Source organism: Elaeis guineensis, chromosome 7 (genome assembly GCF_000442705.2).
Source record: "Elaeis guineensis isolate ETL-2024a chromosome 7, EG11, whole genome shotgun sequence".
NCBI classification, from domain to species: domain Eukaryota; kingdom Viridiplantae; phylum Streptophyta; class Magnoliopsida; order Arecales; family Arecaceae; genus Elaeis; species Elaeis guineensis.
The window spans coordinates 88711411-88731070 of NC_025999.2; the positions used below are offsets into that span (position 1 = coordinate 88711411).

The 19660-nt window shown below is 36.4% G+C and overlaps 1 pseudogene; it reads left to right on the forward strand.

Annotated features, from left to right (window-relative positions):
- The first annotated feature begins 8231 nt into the window (after nt 1-8231).
- LOC140859488 (putative cysteine-rich receptor-like protein kinase 23) lies at nt 8232-10019 on the forward strand (annotated as a pseudogene).
- Nucleotides 10020-19660: the final 9641 nt, after the last annotated feature.

The following is a 19660-nucleotide window of genomic DNA, read 5'->3' on the forward strand; positions in this document are numbered from 1 at the left end:
CAACCCCACCTCCGGTTTAGACTTCCCTTGCAGGTCCCGGCGGCGACCGCGGCTTCCTCAACTCCAGCTTCTCCGGCGCAGGCGGATTTCTGCACCAACAGCTTCTTAAAGGATATCACAAGAACATACACTACCTCCTCCAACTTCGTATATCTCATTTCGGCATCATGAAGAACTCAACTGGCATCGTAGACTGATTTTTGTATTTTAGCTTCTTATCGGATAAGGACCAAACTAATTACTGAAGGTGAAACTGCAAGGTATGGATGCAATACCTCTCCAGGCCGTGGTTTACTTAGAAGAGGTGGTGAGTTGAGGTATTTCTTCAGTTCATCGAATGCGACTTGGCACTCGCTTGACGATTGAAAGTTCTTTACTTGTTTAAGAGCTTTGAAGAAGAGAAGGCTCTTTTCGATCGATCTTGAAAGCAATCTACTGAGAACCACAATCCTTCCCATTAGGCACTGTACTTCTTTGATCGTCTTTGGAGGTTTCATCTCTTGGAGTGTTTGAATCTTTTAAAAATTTATCTCAATCTTCCATTGTGATACCATGAAGCCCAAAAATTTATCGGAGGTAACGCCAAATGCATACTTATTAGGATTAAGCTTTATTTGAAAATACAGTAGTGTGGCAAAAGTCTCCTTAAGATTGATGATGCAGTGCTCAGTGGCTCTACTTTTAATGAACATATCATCCACATATACCTCCATATTTCTATCGATCTGGTCCTTGAAGAGTTTGTTGACGAGCTGTTGGTAAATCGTATTTGCATTCTTTAAACACCACTACAAAATAAGGCTATGATAGTGGTTGAAAACTGCTATTGTAGTCATTGCCGTAGTCCAAAAAATTACTGTCATAGCCTACAATAGCAGTTATGCCAACCGCTGCCACCGTGACTGTCATCGTAGATTATGACAATAGTTTTTTGAGATAAGATAGATATGGTATGACAGTGATTTTGAAACCGCTGTTATAGCAACTGATACCATAGAGATATGGCAGTGATTATGCAACCACTGCTATAAAAGCTATAGCAGCGGTTGACAAACTACTATCCTAGTTAAATCTTCGATAGCGATTATGCCAACCACTGCCATAAATTCTACGACAGTAATTGCCAAATCACTGCCATAATCTTTGACCTATCAAAATGGTCGATCGGTAAAGGATGGTGGCTGACAGATGGGAGATGGTGTGGTAGCAATTGGTAGCCCACCACGGCAACAGGCCCGCTACAGTGGCGGTGGCAGTGGGCACCACCGCCGCCGCCGCATAGTGGCGGTAGGCATGCAGGCGACGACAGTAGGGCCTAGATAGAGAGAGTGATCGCAAAATGTTTAAGCCCTTAAATCATTATATACAAGTCATCTATTTCTTCCACACCCAATGTGGGACTATCACAAACCATATTTTGAACCTATCGCAGCGGTTATAGATAACTGCTGCTATAGGTTGCCTATGACAGTCGTTATCAGTAACCGCTATCACAGATTGATCGATAACCACTGTCGTAGGTCAATCTATAGCAATGGTTCATGATAATCACTGCCATAGATTAAGACATGACAGCGGTTAGTAAACCACTGTCATAGATCTATAGCAGCGGTTATTGCACAACCACTGCTATAGAGGCAGATATAATTTTTTTTATTTTTTTTAAATATGATATAATTTTAAAATTTAAAATTTATCTTCATCGTTTATTATCTAAATAATTATTATTAGAGTATCATCACCAAAAATCACCTCGATCTAGTAGCCCTAGATATGTCGATCATTAAAATTTGATTTCGACAGTTATGAATGATCACGTGATGATCTAAAGATAGAGACCATTGATAGATCAAAAAATTTATGATGATGATCTCGATAATATTTATAGTTTATAGCACACTATAAAAATTTTTTTTCAATCGAACATCATTATCATGATCAATTTAGCATGAGATAATTTTAATTATTAAATAAAAAATAACTGATTAAAAGGTGAAACGACATTCGATTAAAGTAATTTTTTATATAAATAATTTTTGCTACTACTTTATTTATTTGTATGATGGTAATCGTCAAATTTAAATAGTGCATATATGAATGATCTAGAACTATATATCACTTGCTACTTATTTTTAAATTTATTAAGTAATTATACTTGTACTTTTGTAATAGTATTCAAGTGGATTCCAACCTGTGTGCATGGTTTGAATTTCATGATCATCACCATACAAATGATTAAAGTACTAACAAGGATTATTTATGCAAAATATCATCTTAATCGGACATCGATTGGCCAGTGATCACTTATTTTTGTTTAACAATCAAAATTAGTCCATCCTAAATTGATCATGCCAATGATGTTTGATTGAAGTAAAATTTTGATAGTATACTAGAAATATCATTGAGATCATCATCATAAATTTTTAGATCTATCGGTAGTCTCTATCTATCAGATCATCCTATGATCTTTCATGACCATCGAAATTAAATTTTAATGATCGATAAAGCTAGAGCTATCGGATCTAGATGATCTTTTGTGAGGATACTTTAATAATAATTATTTAGATAATGAACGGTGAAGATATGTTTGAAATTTGATATCACTATTATAGATTCACATAATCATCTAGAATTATTTGTAAGTATCAACTAAATTCTTTAAAACTCTAATTTGAGGGATAAAATAATGTTTCTTTACAAAATTATTATTGCAGTCATGTAAATCTTGAAAAGTTATATGAAATCAAGAAAAAATTTACTAAAATATGATCTTTGGATCAAAAATTATGGGACGATAAAGTTTTTAACTATCGCAGTGGTTCATAATAACCGCTACCATAGGTCAGACCTACGGCAGTAGTTATTACAAACTGCTACGGTAGATTTAACCTACTATAGTGGCTATAAATAATTACTATCGTAGATTCTATGGCAATAGTTTTCGAAATCACTGTCATATAACCACTATCATAGCTCTTTTTTATAGTAGTAAAATTGAGTGGCATGATCTTGTAGCAAAAAAGATCCTGATCAATGACAAAAGAGGTCTTCTCCTCATCTTTAGGGGTCATTCGAATCTGGTTATATTCGGAGAATGCATCCATGAATGATGAAAGCTGATGTCCTAAAGTTGTATCTACTAGTTGATCAATCTGAGACAAAAGATAGCTAGCTATCCTTAGGACACGCCTTCTTGAAGTTGGTATAGCTGATGCATGCACGTCACTTCCTATTCACCTTCTTAACTAGTACAACATTGGCTAACCACTCCTAATAGTAGACTTCTCGAATGAGCCCTACTTTTAGAAGCTTATTGACCTCATCTTGTATGGCCTTTTGTTGCTCAAGGGCAAAGCTACGCTTCTTTTGTCTGATCGAACAGTGCTTCGTATCTACATTGAGCCGATGTACTATGACCTTTAGGTCGATGCCTGGCATATCGATAGCCAACCAAGCGAACATATCTATATTGGCTTGGAGAAAAGAGATAAGGTGCTGATGATTCTCTTCATATCAATTTGAGCCGATCTTGATGACTTCACTTGGATCTTATCAATTGGCACTGAGATGAGATCTTTCACCAAATGGCCTCTCTGTTCAGTTAGCTCATCCCACACGTCAAGCTCATCTATCGATTGTTCCACTAGTGATGCTGTATACAAAGTTGCCATGTAACATTCTCTTACTAATTGCTGATTTTTCTGGAGCTTGCCGATCCTATAAGGAGCAGAAAACTTTACTGTCAAGTAGTAGATCGACACTATAGCTCAGAGGATATTCAACCTAGGCCGACCTAAGACGACATTGTATACTAAGGGACTCTTTACTACAAAGTAGTTTATTTCAATGACAGCCTGTTTTAGAGCTCATCCAACTATCATGGTGAGGGAGATGGTTCCTTATATGAGGATCGTACTGCCTGAGAATCTGATTAAAGATGAGTTCCTCTCACTAGCCACTCAGAATTTAAGTTCATTCAAATAAATGCATCGTAAAAAAAATATCTACTGAACTTTCATTATCGATCAAGATCCGATATATATCATAATTTAAAATATTTAAGGACAAAACTACGAGATCATCATGTAGATATTTTATTCCTTTTAGGTCAGCTTCAGAGGAGGTGATTTCATTATCGATCTTTTTCTTCTTCGACTCTTTTTCTTTAGCTCGGTTCGGTTTGGTGGTGCCGTGGCCGAGCTGCCCTCAGAGATGGTATGGATCTCTGCTGCTATTGGTTGATCCCTGTGGGGGTCTTCTTGCCACAGAAGATCACTATGTGGGTTCTTCGAGAATCGACGTATATCAACATAGCATCGAAGATGTCCTCATCGGATGAGTGCTTCTATATCTTCTCTGAGCTACTAGCAATCCTCCATATCATGCTCGTGGTTCTGGTGGTACCTGTAATATTTAGATTCCTTGCCCATGTCAGTGTAGTCATCTTCCTCGAGCAGGGGAGCTCTTCTGGGCATTTTATCTTCATTAGATCTGAGCTCAGGAGGTATTCAATGGAGTAAAGTAGTGAATCTCTATGGGGGGGTTCTAGATCGGTATTGTCCCATGGGAGACCTAGCTCGATTTTCTCGAGATGGAGTCCAAGAGCAACGAGGCCTCTACACAATGCATCGATGCTGCATGCGCCAATTGTCTTTTTTCTTTCTTTGTTTAGTGTTTGGCTGCGATCCACTACTGTGGTTCTCCATTTGTTAATTCTAGACTTTCTCTGCTTAAGCATATCTCTCGCCCACACCAATATTTTGATGAAGTCCTTCGGGTATTTTTTGTTGAGCAAGAAGAAGAGGTCGTTTTGAAGAAGTCCAACTTTTAATACGGTCATCGCTATAGATTGGTCCAAGTTCAGCACTTCCAAAGTTGCAATGTTGAAGCGGTTGATATAATCCCGAAGTGGCTCGTTCTCCTGTTGCTTTATGCTGACGAGAAAGTCTGAGTTACAACGTTACCGACGACTGCTAACAAAGTGTGCTATGAACATCCAGCTTAGATGAAAAGAGTCCACAGTATTTAGTTGTAGGCTCGAATACCAATGACGGGCACCCTTCCTCAGAATTGAAGGAAAAGCTCAATAGAGGATTGCATCAGTTGCTCCTTGTAGAGCATGAGAGATTTGAAATTTTCAAGTGGTCCACTGGGTCAGTAGTTCCATCGTACGGCTCAAACTATGGCATCTTAAATCGGGGTGTAGGGTTCACTTATGATCTTCTGGGTGAACGGTGGATCGATGTTGAAACACAGATCAACATCTAACTATTGTGGTGCTTGTAGCGTGTCGATTCGTTGCTACATCTCCTGAAGCCTCTTTTCTAGGTTGTCCTCTCAAGTTGGTCAGTGATGAGGAGAAAAATGGCTCGGTGTCAAATCTCTTCTCGAGATCAAAGTGGACGACTGTCAACGATTGTGTCGGGCTGGCTATCAGGATGGCTGGCACCCGCCCTCGGGCTACAGAGAGCTCAGTTTGTCGATCTTCCTTTGGCCGGCTATGGATTCTCTAGGGCAAGACAAGGCTCAGTGTTTTGCTGGATCTCCCATACTGCAGTTGAAAGAGCCTGCACCTGCTGGATGAGACTGTTGCACTGATCTTGCAAGATCGTTGGTGGAGCGGGTGGATTCTCCTAGATCGATGATGGCGGCACGTCCTCCAATGAAACTTTGTTGGCGTGCCTGCCATTAGAATGGTGTGACGCATTAGATGCACCCCTTCGTGTCTTCATGGCGATCTATGGCTAACTCTCTCTTCTCAAAATAAAATTCCGAAGTTAGTCGAGCCCCTTCCTCTAGCGCCAAGTGCTGCTTCTGATCTCCTCGCATGAGGTCGGACGGCCAAGGTGAAGATGGCCGAAGTGATATTGTGTTGGAGCTCCGCTCAAATACCTATAAAAAGTCCTCACCGAGGTATTCTCCGATAAAGATCTTTTGACGCTCAGTCAGGAGATGGAGAATAGGGATATGTAAATGATTCGATTAACCAAAAATTGAATCAAACCGTTAATTATTTTGGTGTTTAGTTGGATTTTTTTGAAAATTTTGATTTTGATTTAAAATCGAACTAAAATTTTTTAATCGATTCGATCTTTGGTATTTAATTGGATAATTTTGGTTAATCAAAAATCAAAATTATCTGATCTTTTTTATTTAATATTTATATTTGGGCTAAATATTACTTAAACCTGATGGTCAAGTTAGACCATGCTAAATCCCATGGTAGATAACATGCTATGTTACCCCTTGTATTCGATCAATTTCTTCTACCTGCACGCCATCCACCATGCATCTGCTCCGTGAGTGAAGGTTCCTGCTTTGAGTTTAGAGTAGTTTATTTTTAAATATTAATATTCTGAGAATATATTTGTATAAATTTTGTGCTTTTTTTTTTTATTTCTTTGAGGTCTCAATAAGTGAGTTAGATTGATGTTATTCTTTAGATGATATTCATATTTAGAAAATGCATGAAAAAATCTCAAAATAGATTTTTTTCCAAAAAAAACTATCTTTTATGATTTATGTAGTCTAATTTGAATCAAACTCACTTATCACAACCCTTCTAAATCATGGTCCACCTAAACTAAGTCCAAGTGCAATTTGTAGCCTAAATAATAAAACTATTAAAGAATTTAATAAGTCTAAATCAAAACCAAAAGTCCAACATAAAGAAGTCCAAAATCAAATTATCAACTGAACTAAAGTGAAATTATTTTAGTTTGATTGTTTGATTTTGAGCTATTTCGATTCGATTTTTGGTTCTATAAAATGCAAGTTCGGAAGTTCGGTTTTTCAAAATTTTGGTTTAATTTAAACCCAAAAAACCAAATGTACACCCCTAATAGAGAATAATGTGAAGGAGAGAGTGGAAGTCGAGAGCTTACTTTAAGGATCTCTGCGTCTCTTTATTTATAGAGGAGAAATTGCAGCCGTATATGTCTCGGAGTTGTGATGGCTTTTTAGATTTGGCGTATGGATTGATTCAAAGAAGTTATTTCCTTTTGTGGAAGGCTTGATCGTGAAGGAATTCTTCTTTATCTGGACTTTTCCAATTTAAGAGAGAGGTAGATTTTGTCAAAAGAAAATATAGCTCAGCCATGGATAAGCTAAAATAGATCGTCCACAGCCGAGGTGAAATACTAGGTATGGACCGAAAACTGAAAGCTACTGCTGCTAGCTTGATCAAGTATGTTCGGCAACCTTCATGTCTATTGTATGTACGCAATCTAATTAATGCCCATCTTCCGTAGTTCGGCCAGTGCTGAGGATGCCTATAGCTGAGGCTGAGGTGGGGATCCACAACACGTGCCATCACATGACTAGCCCATTGGAAGTTTATGGATACCCCAAATCAAATTTGAGGTGCCTGTACATATATAATTTCATTTTTTCTAGAATTTTGAGATTTCTCTCGTTCTAGAACTCCGGAGTAATGTCATTGAATTTATGTTAGTAAATTGCTCTTTTCTTTGTCCTCTTCCATTATTAACAAACTTTGTTTGATCATCTCTATGAATGAATTAGACCATAAGCTGAGTCATGTAAGTTTAATCACTTTGTATTCTATTTGTCTGCTCTACTAATTCTAAATCTAGCTTCTCGGCTAAACACATCTTCTAAGAGAGAAATTTTATTGACATCAAAATGAACTTAGAAATACGGAGAATAACCAGATTTGTTAGGCCATAAAATGTGAAATCTTTTTTTCTTTAGAGTATATTTAAATAGAAAAAAATACTTAATTTTTTTTCTTGAAAATATAATTTTTATTTATTTATTCATTAGAAACTAAAAAATTTAAAACCTTATAACTAGCTTTCCAGATATGAAAAGCCTAGTTTTCTTCTTTTCTATAAATTTTCTTCAACCGATCACATTCAATAGAATGTAAAAAAAAAAATAGTGGGGAGGTAAACTTTTGGATAGACTTAGTCTACCATATATATATTGATAAAGTCAATAAAAAAATGTATATCAATGTTTTGGATGAAAAATTCTGTATTATCTCAACGATAACACGGCACATTTGGTAGACTTAAGTTGGGAGGAGGGTGCCGCTTCTTATGAGCTGTGATCTGAAGTTTGAAGGCTGGCCTATGTCCGAATGGTTGATTCCACAAGGGAAACAGTCCATCCAAATTTCCACAGCTCGGACGGAAAACGACCCGAAGTCGACCCACCACAAATCTCGACGGGTTTCCCGCTTTCCAGCCGCAATGGATGACCAGTGCTAGACGAGACGGCTATCGCGTGGAAAGTCATGACCTACAATGGCTGGACTCCCAATTAATTGTGAGTCTTCCGTCCAAGTCTGCAATATTTGTTTTCTTTCAATACCAATAGAATTTTCTTGTATCTTCCATCCCGTTCTGCTACAAAGAACCCAAAATCTAGCTAGATGCTTCATCAACCCAAAATTCTCATCAACACTAACAAAGCACCGCAAGGAAATATCTAGGGTCAAATGTCTCGTCTTCATTCCAAACCCTGGACTTCCTGCTCTTCCTTTCACTTTACCTTCTGCCACTCCGCTCTGCTGTCGGTGCCGGTCCCGTCCCATTAGCCTTAGCCACTTAATTCCAACTGCTCCGGCGAAGCATACACTAACGGCAGCGCCTTCCAAACCAACCTCACACCCTCTTCTCCTCCCTCAACTCCAAGTCCCCCACCGCCAACTTCTACACGACACTGCCGGTACCGGTAGTGACCGTGTTTACGGCCTCTTCCTCTGTGAAGAGACCTCTCCCCACCGACTGCCAAGCATGCATCAAGGCGGCCACCACCGACGTCCAGAAGGCGTGTTCCAAACGCAGGCCGTCATCTATTACGACTACTGCCAGCTCCGCTACTCCACCACGACTTCTTCGGCATCATGGACCCCAACGGCTTTTCCATGTCCAACCCCTACAACGTGTCGGATCCCCAAAGGCCACTGGACTTCGTCTATAACCTTGTGAAGGAGGCTCCGTACAACAAAACGTTGATGTCGCCGCCAATGCATCGTTCCGATACCAACTGTTTGCAATGGCGGAGTGCACCATGGACATCACTAGCGCCGACTGCGCCAAGTGCTTGAACATAATCTTTCAGGACATTAAGAGCTGTTGCAGTGGCCATGAAGGATGGCGATTCCTAAGTCCCAGCTGCAGCATTCGGTATGAGGCCATCTCTTTCCTCCGAAACCCAAACTTCATACCCCCGAGCTCGTGGTGAGCACATGCTCTGACGACGAATTCCCATCAGGCTATGGCAATTGGAAACAAGACCTCAACAATCTGCTTTCTTCTCTAACAAGCCAAGCTCGTGCCAGTGGCTTCTACAACACCAGTGTCGGTGTTGACCCGGACCGGCTCTATGGGCTCGCACTCTGTAGACCTGATCTTGCTCCAGAAAGCACAGCCTGCCTGAATTGTCTTAACGACGCGGCCGCTGATGCGGTCGACGACTGCCCCAACAACACTCAAGCCATCGTCTGGCACGAGAAGTGCCTCTTGAGGTACTCCAATCGAAACTTCTTTGGTGCAGTCAGCAACGACATACGGGTTCTATGCAACCAGTTTAAGATATCAGAGGCAGAGGATGCACCTGTGATTCAAATGATGACGAGTCTCGTCGACAAGGCCCCAGAAAGCCCAAGAATGTTCGCAGCCGATATGGTAGGAAACGGCACCGCCTATGGACTGGTGCAGTGCACGAGAGATCTTAGCAGAGATGGTTGCAAGGATTGTTTGAGCGAAGCGCTGGGAAACGCGACGACGACATGCAAGCAGAGGAAAGGTTGGCGGTTTTTGTCAGGGAGTTGCACGGCGAGGTATGAGAGCACTCCGTTCTTTGACCCCGGCATATTGGCGGCAGATGCACTGGGCGCCAGCTAGGAAAGCGAATGTGGACTCGTTGCCTCCGGTCAAGAGCGGGGGGAGTGTTTGTGGGCCGAACTTTATGATGGTAGCAATGATTTGTCTAATGGTGACCAATTCCATGGATGTTAGTAAATAAATTTAATTATATTATTATTAGTATTGAAAGTCTAAAAATTTTAAAGTCATATAAAAATTTTTATCTAGAAGATACATGAGTAATTATGTATTAATCTCAGAATATGGATGTGATCCTCGAAAAAAAATATAATAAATGCTTATTTAATGATGTATTGTACTTAGTAAGTTTCCTTAGTAAGGATGGTAATCAGATCGAATCGGATCATAAACGGTCGGATCAGAAAATCGTCAATCCAAACCAATTGTTTATTAAACAGATCAAAATTCAAACATGAATCCAACTTATTTATTAAACAGATAATTCGATCTGACCGCTTTAACCCATTTATTAAATAGATCAAATTAAATTAAATAGGTTAAATAGATTAAACAGATTAAATAGATTAAAGAGGTTAAACGGGTTAAATAAATCAGATTAAATGAGTCAGAAATAGGGTAAACGGATTAAACAGGTTGGATTAAATGGGTTAGAAACAGGTTAAACAAGTTTTAAATAGGTTAAACGGATCTTAAATAGGTTAAACAGGTTAAATATGTCGGGTTAATTGGGTCAGAAATAGATTAAATAGATTAAATAGGTTAAATAGATTATCTGACTCAATCCGATCTGAATATTAAACAGGTTAAACGGATCAGATATCTAAAATCCAAATCCAATCTAATTATTAAATGGGTTAAACAGATCGATTCGTTTATGATCCAAATCTATTTATGGTAGATCGAACATGAGTCGGATTGGCGGATCGGATTATATTTTGCCAGCCCTATCCTCTAGTGACTATAAATACTATGGAGTCATTTTGCAATGAAACAATGAGCATTTTGAGCTTTTGAGTACCTTCAAAAAATATAATATTAGTTTATTTCGAGCCCATCATTCTTTCATTAACAACTTCAAAATGGTATCAGAGCAAATAATGTCCACCAATAGTCTCCTCCAACCCTCTTTTTTTTGTCTCACCAAAATAAACAATGAAAATTGATGCTTGCAAATGAAGGCTCTACTTGGGTCTCAAGATCTTTGGGATCTAGTAGAAGAAGGCTATCAAGAGCCAAGAGAAGGAAAGGCTCTCACTGATCAACGAAGGGAGTTTCGAACGAGGGATAAGAAAGCCTTATATTTCATCTATCAATCTATAGATGAATCAGCCTTTGAGAAGATCGTGGCGGCAACCACTTTAAAGCAAGCATGGAAGATTCTCCAAAATTCTTATAAAGAAGTAGAGAAGATGAAAAAAATTTACCTCCAAACTCTTCGAGGCAAATTTGAAACCCTACAATGAAGGAATCCGAATATGTTTTGAATTATTTCACAAGAGTCTTAGCTATTGTCAATCAATTGAGGAGGAATGGTAAAACTATGGATGACACCAGAGTAGTAGAAAAAATTCTACGCTCATTGGATGTCAAATTCGACTATATTATGATTGCCATCGAGGAGTCAAAGAATTTGGAAGAGATGACTATAGACAAGCTTATGGATTCCTTACAAACTCATGAAGAAAGATTCAACAAGAGGAGGCAAGACCCTTTGGAGCAAGTTCTTCAATCCAAAATTTTTTTGAAGGAGAACAAAAAAGACTTCAAGAATAAAAGGAGTCAAAGAGGCCAAGGACGAGGCCATTGCCAATAGAGACACCGTGGATGCGGTCGAAGATGTGGAGGCTACAATAACAAAGAGGAGTTAAGCCAAAGTCTAAAAGGAGGATGTGGACAAGGAGGCTCATCTAGATGCAGAAGGTGTGACAATTCCAAAGTCGTTGTTTTAATTGCAATAAACTTTATCATTATACTTCGGATTGTTGGTATAATGATGTTAACCAAGTTAAAGAGAAGGCTCATTATGCAAAGAAGAAAGAAGAAGATGGTGATAAAGTCTTGTTGCTTGCTTGCAAAGTAGATGACACTAGTGAGCAAAATATGTGATTCTTGGACACCGGTGTAAGTAATCACATGTGTGGCTATAAGAACATATTCGCAGAATTGGATGAATTGGTAAATGGACATGTGTCTTTTGGTGACTCCTCCAAAGTAAACATGAAGGGCAAAGATAAAATCCTTATTCAATTAAAAGATGAAAGTCATAAATTTATCTCTAATGTTTGTTACATATCGGAGATGAAGAATAATATTTTGAGTTTGGAACAACTTTTAGAGAAAGGATATGATGTGCATATGAAAAATAAAAATCTATTTTTGAGAGATTAAAAGAATAATTTGATAGCCCATGTTCAAATGATAAAAAATAGAATGTCATGCTTAACATCAAACATGTCAATACTAAATGTTTGAATGCAAGAGTGAAGGATTGCTCATGGCTTTGGCACTAAAGGTTTGGTCATCTTCATTTTGATGGCCTCAAGCAACTATTAAGCAAGAAGATGATGAAGGGTTTATCTCATATTGACTCTCCAGAATAATTTGGTGAAGGGTGTGTTCTTAGTAAGCAACTTAGGAAGAGTTTTTTCAAAGAAGCTTCCTATTATGCAAAGAAGCCATTGAACTCATCCACACCGATATATATATGTGCCAATTTCTCCAACATCTTTTAGAGAGCATCATTATTTTTTAACATTTATTGATGATTTTAGGAGAAAAATTTGGGTGTATTTTTTGAAAGAGAAGTCTGAAGTATTTTCACGTTCAAGAAGTTCAAAGCTACGGTAGAAAAAGAATGTGGCAACTACATCAAAACCTTACGATCCCATCATGGAGGAGAATTCACATCCAAAGAGTTAAATATTTTTGTGAGGAGCATGACATTCAGCGACTCTTGACGGCACCCTATTCTCTCCAACAAAATGGAGTGGTGGAGAGAAAGAATCGGACCATTCTTGATATGGTTTGAAGTATGCTAAAAATGAAGGTCATGCTGAAGAAATTTTGGATGGAGGCCACAAATTATGCGGTTTACTTGCTCAATCGATGTCCTACTAAGAGCCTAGATAACATAACTCCACAAGAGGCATGGAGTGGAAAAACAACCTACTATCTCATACTTGAAGATTTTTGAGAGTATCGCCTATGCTCATACCCTGGACCAAAGGCGAATGAAGCTTGAAGATAAGAATAAAAAGTTTATCTTCATCAGATCTATGGCCTACAAGCTCTTTGATCCAAAAACTAAAAGGATTCATATCAGTAGAGATGTGGAGTTTCATGAAGATGGTATGTGGAGTTGGTAATCAAACAAAGAGCTATTTTATGAAAAGAAGAAAAAAAAGAAAAAGAATCAAAGGTGCATTTTGAAGTTTTTTCACCACCTTCATCTTCACATTCAAGAGTACCATCTCCTTTGGATGATAGTCCAATGCCAAAAAAAATAAAGAGTTTGCAAGAGCTATATGAGGTAATAAATGAACTTAATCTCGTTTATCTTTTGGCTAATAATAAAAATATTTTTTTGAAGAAGCAATATAAGATAAGATTTAGAAAGCCGTCATGGATGAGGAGATCAAAGCAATAAAGAAAAATAATACTTAGAAACTTACTACTCTCCCGAAGGTCATAAATTCATAGGTGTTAAATAGATTTACAAGAAGAAGAAGAATGTTCAAGGATATATAAAGAAGTACAAAACAAGATTTATGGCTAAAGGCTACAAGCAACAAGCTAGTATCGACTATAATGAAGTGCTCACCCAGGTTACTCACATGAAAACTATAAGATTATTCATCTGTATTGCGGCATAATTCAAATAGTTAATTCTTCAAATAGATGTCAAATTAGTTTTTTTAAATAAATTTTTAGAAGAAGAAGTTTATACGAATCAACCTGAAGGGTATGTGAAGAAGGATCATAAAAATAAGTCTTGAAGTTGAAGAAGATGCTCTATGGCTGGAAACAAGCATACTTCAAAGCTAATGACTTTATGCAATGTCCATATAAGCATGCCTTATATGCGAAGAAGAAGAGTGAAGATATATTGCTTGTTTCTTTGTATGTAGATGATTTTATTTTTACAGAAAGCAACCCTCAAATATTTGAAGAATTCAAGCAAGCTATGATCCTAAAGTTTGAGATGACAAATTTGGGGCTTATATAATATTTTTTCAGTTTAAAGGTCAAGCAAAACAACGAAGGTATCTTCATTTTTCAAGAAGTATATGCAAAGAAGATTTTTAAGAGATTTAAGATGGAAGATTGTAAGCCAATAAACACCTCCATTGATTATGGAGTTAAACTATCAAAATTTGAAGAAGACAAGGTAATGGATCCTACTTATAAAAGATTAGTTGGAAGCTTGAGATACCTCACATGCACAAGATCGGATATTCTATATGGAGTTGGCTTATTAAACCATTTCATGGAAGAACCAAAATCTATATATTGGAAGGCTGTAAAAAGAATTCTTTGTTATATCCGAGATACTATATCTCATGGATTAATATGTTCTCCTTATGATTTTCGGCTTTTTGATTATTCGAATAATGACTGGAGAGAAGATTCGGATGATAGAAAGAGTACAATCTAATTTGTTTTCTACATGAGTGATACTGCATTCACTTGGCTTTTTAAGAAGTAAAATATTATGACTCTTTCTACTTATGAGGTAGAATATGTTGCGGTATCTTTATGTGTTTGCCATTCCATATGACTTAGAAGATTATTATAAGATATCTATTTCTCTCAAGTTGATGCTACTAAATATATGTGGATAGCAAGTCAGCAATGGCATTAGCAAAGAATCCAGTCTATCATGAAAGGAGTAAACATATTGACATTCATTTTTATTTCATAAGGAAGCATGTAAAGGAGAGAAATATGAAGTTAACTTATGCGAAAACTCATAATCAAGTTGCCAAAATCTTCATCAAGCCACTTGCAGCAAATCATTTTCACAAGCTCAAGAACTTGGCATGAAGGATGAAATACAATTAAGTTTAAAGGAGAATGTTAGTAAATAAACTTAATTGTACTATTATTAGTGTTGAAAGTCTAAGAGTTTTAGGAGGCTAAGAGTCATATAGTACAAAACTATAAGCACACTCACTGCAAAGACTATTATACGATATTCATCCGTAAGACCAGTACAATCCAAAGCTTATTCTCCGACACGCAGTTTAAAAGTCTCAAGGAAAAAGGAGTGAACCTTAGCAGCAGGCAAAGACCATAGGCGAATGGCGCTAGACCGGGAACAAGATCCCTCGATATACGACAGCAAAGGCATTAGGCTCGGACTCAAAGAAAGAAAAATTCCCCCCATCAGATCAGGTTCCATTATCTAAAAAATGCATGAGTAATTATGTGTTAATTTCGAAATATGGATGTGATCTTTGGGAAGAAGTGTTATAAATACTCATTTAGTGATGTATTGTGTCTAGTAAGTTTCCTTAGTGGCTATAAATAGCCATGGGGTCATTTTACAATGAAACAATGAGTATTTTGAGCCTTTGAACACCTTCAAAAAATATAATAATATTTTATTCCGAGCCCATCATTCTTCCATTGACAACTTCAATGGATGGGCTAGGGAAGTGATAGAAAAATAATCTAAGGAAAGTGATAGAAAAATAATCTATCCAAATTATCTTAGGAAAAAATAATATTACGAGCATAATTTTAGAGATCACATATTAACTTATAATAATTTTTTTATTAATATGATCTCATAGTATTTTTCTTTATTGGCATGATTCTATATTATTTTTCTTCATTAGTATAGTTCTGTATCAGTTATTATTTTTTTTTTATAAAGTCTGTATACTAGTACATATAACTCTTGAGATATATTGAATATGATTGAAAGAGAGATAATAAAACCCTTTTCTCTTTCTCTTTCTCTCTTATTTTCCTCCTCTTCTGTAATTTTTTTAATATGATATCAGAGCCACCGATCACCTAATATGCTAGCATCATCTCTTCTGTCTTTGCGACGGCTACCATTGCCAATCTATCAATCTTTATTTTTCTACATATCCTTTGTTTTTCGATGAATATATCTATTTTTTGATAGATTAAAATCTAAAAATTCTTTATTTTTAGATGAATTCATAAATGTTCTTCATTATTTTTTCTTTCTCTTTGAAGTGATATAAAAACACAAAAATCAATTTATTACACAAATAAACTGCTTTGAGATGATAAAACTCGATATTCTAAAATTGAAAAGATGATCTATGCTCTTATTACATCGATAAAATAATTCCAACCTTATTTTCAAGCTCATTCTGTCATAGTTTTGATCGATCAATCTCTGAAGTCGGTTTTGGAGTAGCTTGATACTTCAAGTCATATTGCTAAATGAGCTATTGAATTAAGTGAGTTTGATATTTATTATCATTCTCGATTTTCATTAAAAGCTCAAGTGCTAGCTAATTTTATTGTTGAATGCTCTATTCTCGATGAAGAACCTGACTCTGAAAGCTTTGAAAATATCAACATGAACTCTTTCTAGATATTGCATATTGATGGAGCCTTTAATTCAAAAGAGAGTGAAGCTGATTTAATTCTAGCAAGCCTAGAAGGTGTTGTTACTGAACATACTTTGAGATTCAATTTTGATACTTTAAATAATAAAGTAGAGTATGAGGCATTGATTGCAGGATTTGGTATGGCTAAAGAGCTCAATATTAAAAGGCTTAAGGTCTTCACTGCTTCTCAGCTTATCATTGATTAGGTACAAGATCAATTTGAAGCTAAAGATTCTACTTTATCTCAATATTTGCATAATATGAAAGAATTATTGAAAAGCTTTGAAGGTCTAGAAGTCATACAGATATCCAGATCGAAAAATATCCGAACTAATGCTCTATCTCATCTCGCCGCATCAGATTTCTCCGAGCTCAGTTCAAAAATTTCTATTGACATTCTTGAAAAGCCAAGTATTAATGCCTTGCTTATTATCCAAATTGATAATGAGCCAAGTTGAATTGATCCATCAATAGAGTACCTTACCAAAAAAGAGCTCTGCCAACTGATCCAGTTGAAGCAAGAAAAATTAAAAGACAAATCCCATGGTATGTTATTCTAAACAACCAATTATACAAAAAATCATATAACTCCCCACTGCTCCAATGTCTAAGACCATCAAAAGTTGATTATACTTTTCGAGAAGTTCATAAAGGAATCTGTGGCAATCACCTGAAGAGTAGATCTTTGGCTTACAAAATAATCAGATAGAGTTATTATTGGCCCACTATTCTAAAAGATTCTGCTAATCTTGTCAATAAATATGATCAATGTCAAAGGTATACCAATATTCAACATCAGCCTGCATCTAAGCTCATTTCTATTACTGCACCCTGGCCATTTACTGTGTGGAAAATGGATATTCTGGGATCTTTCTTTATAGCAACTAGATAAAGAAAATTCTTGATGGTAGCTATTGATTATTTCATAAAGTGGATGAAAGCTGAGCCCCTCGCACAAATTACTGAGAAAAAGATGAGAGATTTTGTATAAAAATTAATTATTTGCTATTTTGGTTTGCCTTGAGTCATAATTACTGACAACAGATGGCAGTTCGATAATCAAAAGTTCAAAAAATTCTATTTCGAGCTCAATATTGGTCATAGATTCACTTTGATTGGATATCCATAGTTAAATGGAGAAGTCGAAGTCACTAATAAAATCATTCTTCAAGGTTTAAAAATAAGACTTATTGAAGCTAAAGGACTCTGGGCAGAAGAGCTTTATAATATTCTCTGGATATATAAAACTATACCTCAGTACCGACTGGGGAAACACCTTTCAAGCTCATTTTTGGAATAGAGATAGGGATACCTATTGAGATCGATCTCCCTATGACTAGAACAAAAAATTTTCAGACCGAAAGCAATTCAGATTGGTTAAGTAATGATCTTGATTTATTTGATGAAATCTGAAATAGAGCCCAGATCCATATGACAGCTTATAAAAAAAAATGGCTAAATATTACAATTCTCAGGTGAAGCCTAAAATTTTTTATAAAGATGATCTAGTTCTCCGATGAGTAGAAATCTCAAAGCTAATAGAATAAGAAAACTCACTCCAAACTAGGAAGGACCATTTTAGATTACCGAAGTAATTCACCCAGGAGCATATCGAATTAAAAATCTGAATGGTACAATCATTCTAAAGATATGAAATGCTGAAATCTCAGAATATATTATCAATGAGATCTTTTCAAAAAAAAATTAATTTTTGTCCAATAAAAACAATGTTCTATCCAAAATTTTCATTGAAAAATCCTTCTTCATCCAACTAGATCGATGAAATCTGACCAAATGAGGTCGGAAAAGCCCCAATAAGGCCATAAAAATTCTAAAATAAGGTCAAAAAAGCCACGATAAGGTCATAAAAATTCTAAAACAAGATCAGAAAATTCATGATAAGGCCATAAAAATTTCAAAACGAGATCAAAAAAATCCCGATGAGGCCATAAAAAATTCCAAAATGAGGTTGAAAAAGCCATAATAAGGCCATAAAATTCTGAAACAAGGTCGAAAAAGCCACGATGAGGCCATAAAAATTTCAAAACGAGATTGAAAAAGTCTCAATGAGGCCATAAAAATTTCAAAATGAGATCGAAAAAACCTCAATAAGGCCATAAAAATTTCGAAATGAGATCGAAAAAGCCACAATAAAGCTATAAAAATTTTGAAATGAGATTGAAAAAATCATGATAAGACCATAAAAATTTTAAAATATGGTTGGAAAAGCCACAACAAGATCATAAAAATTCCAACCAATGTAGGGCAACTAGACGTGAGATATCCAATCTTTAAATTGGACCTCACCAAAATACATGAGATATCCGATTTTCAGATTGGACCCATAAGATATCCGATCTCTGGATCGAACCTTATCAAGTAAAGTAAAGAAATGAGCTAAAATTCATGGATAGAGCACCCAGATCTATGACTGGATTTCTTTAATGATGACTATGGGAAGGCAACATAGATTATAAATCTACAAATAATAAAATCCGATCTGCCACTCCGACTTTGATTAGAAGTATTTTTGAAACCATTACATTGAAATATTAGAGATTGATTTATCTCTGATTATATGATCTGATTTAAATTTAGTTCAATAATGAAGATTATGTTAAATGTATGTCCTAGAAGTCAATATGGCTGACACATTGTAATATATCTAGAGCATATTTTTATACTTAATATATTGATATGATCAAAAAAAAGATAAATTCTTTTTCATTCAAGTGTAATGTGTCCTTGGATCGTCCATGAAATTAGTTTCGATACATATTCTCAAGGTGCTGAGAATTAAAGATATATTTTAATTCTTAAAAGCTTTCGATCATAAGATCACCATGAGGATGATGATGAATCTGGATAGACTAACACACAAATCACTTCCTTCGGGATAGATGGATCTCTAGTCTACTGTGTAGAGACACAGGATGATAAGTACGGATGGTTGTTAGAGAACAACTGACACTGAGCATGACCATACGAGAGATCACTTAGATTTCTATTCGATCGTCAGTGATTGTCTTGATGCTGTAGTTGTGTGACTGATTCTTTGACTTAAGATGGTACTACTACTTGCAGTGAAGCTGCTAGAATTTGATTGACATATAAACATGGGTCTCAATGAGCCCTTGTAGTGAATGTTGGCAATAATTGATTCACTATAGGAGTAGGGTGCACATCAAGATAGCATCTATCGATATTGATAGAAAGGAGTAGTCCTATGAGATTTGAGAGCTAAGTCCA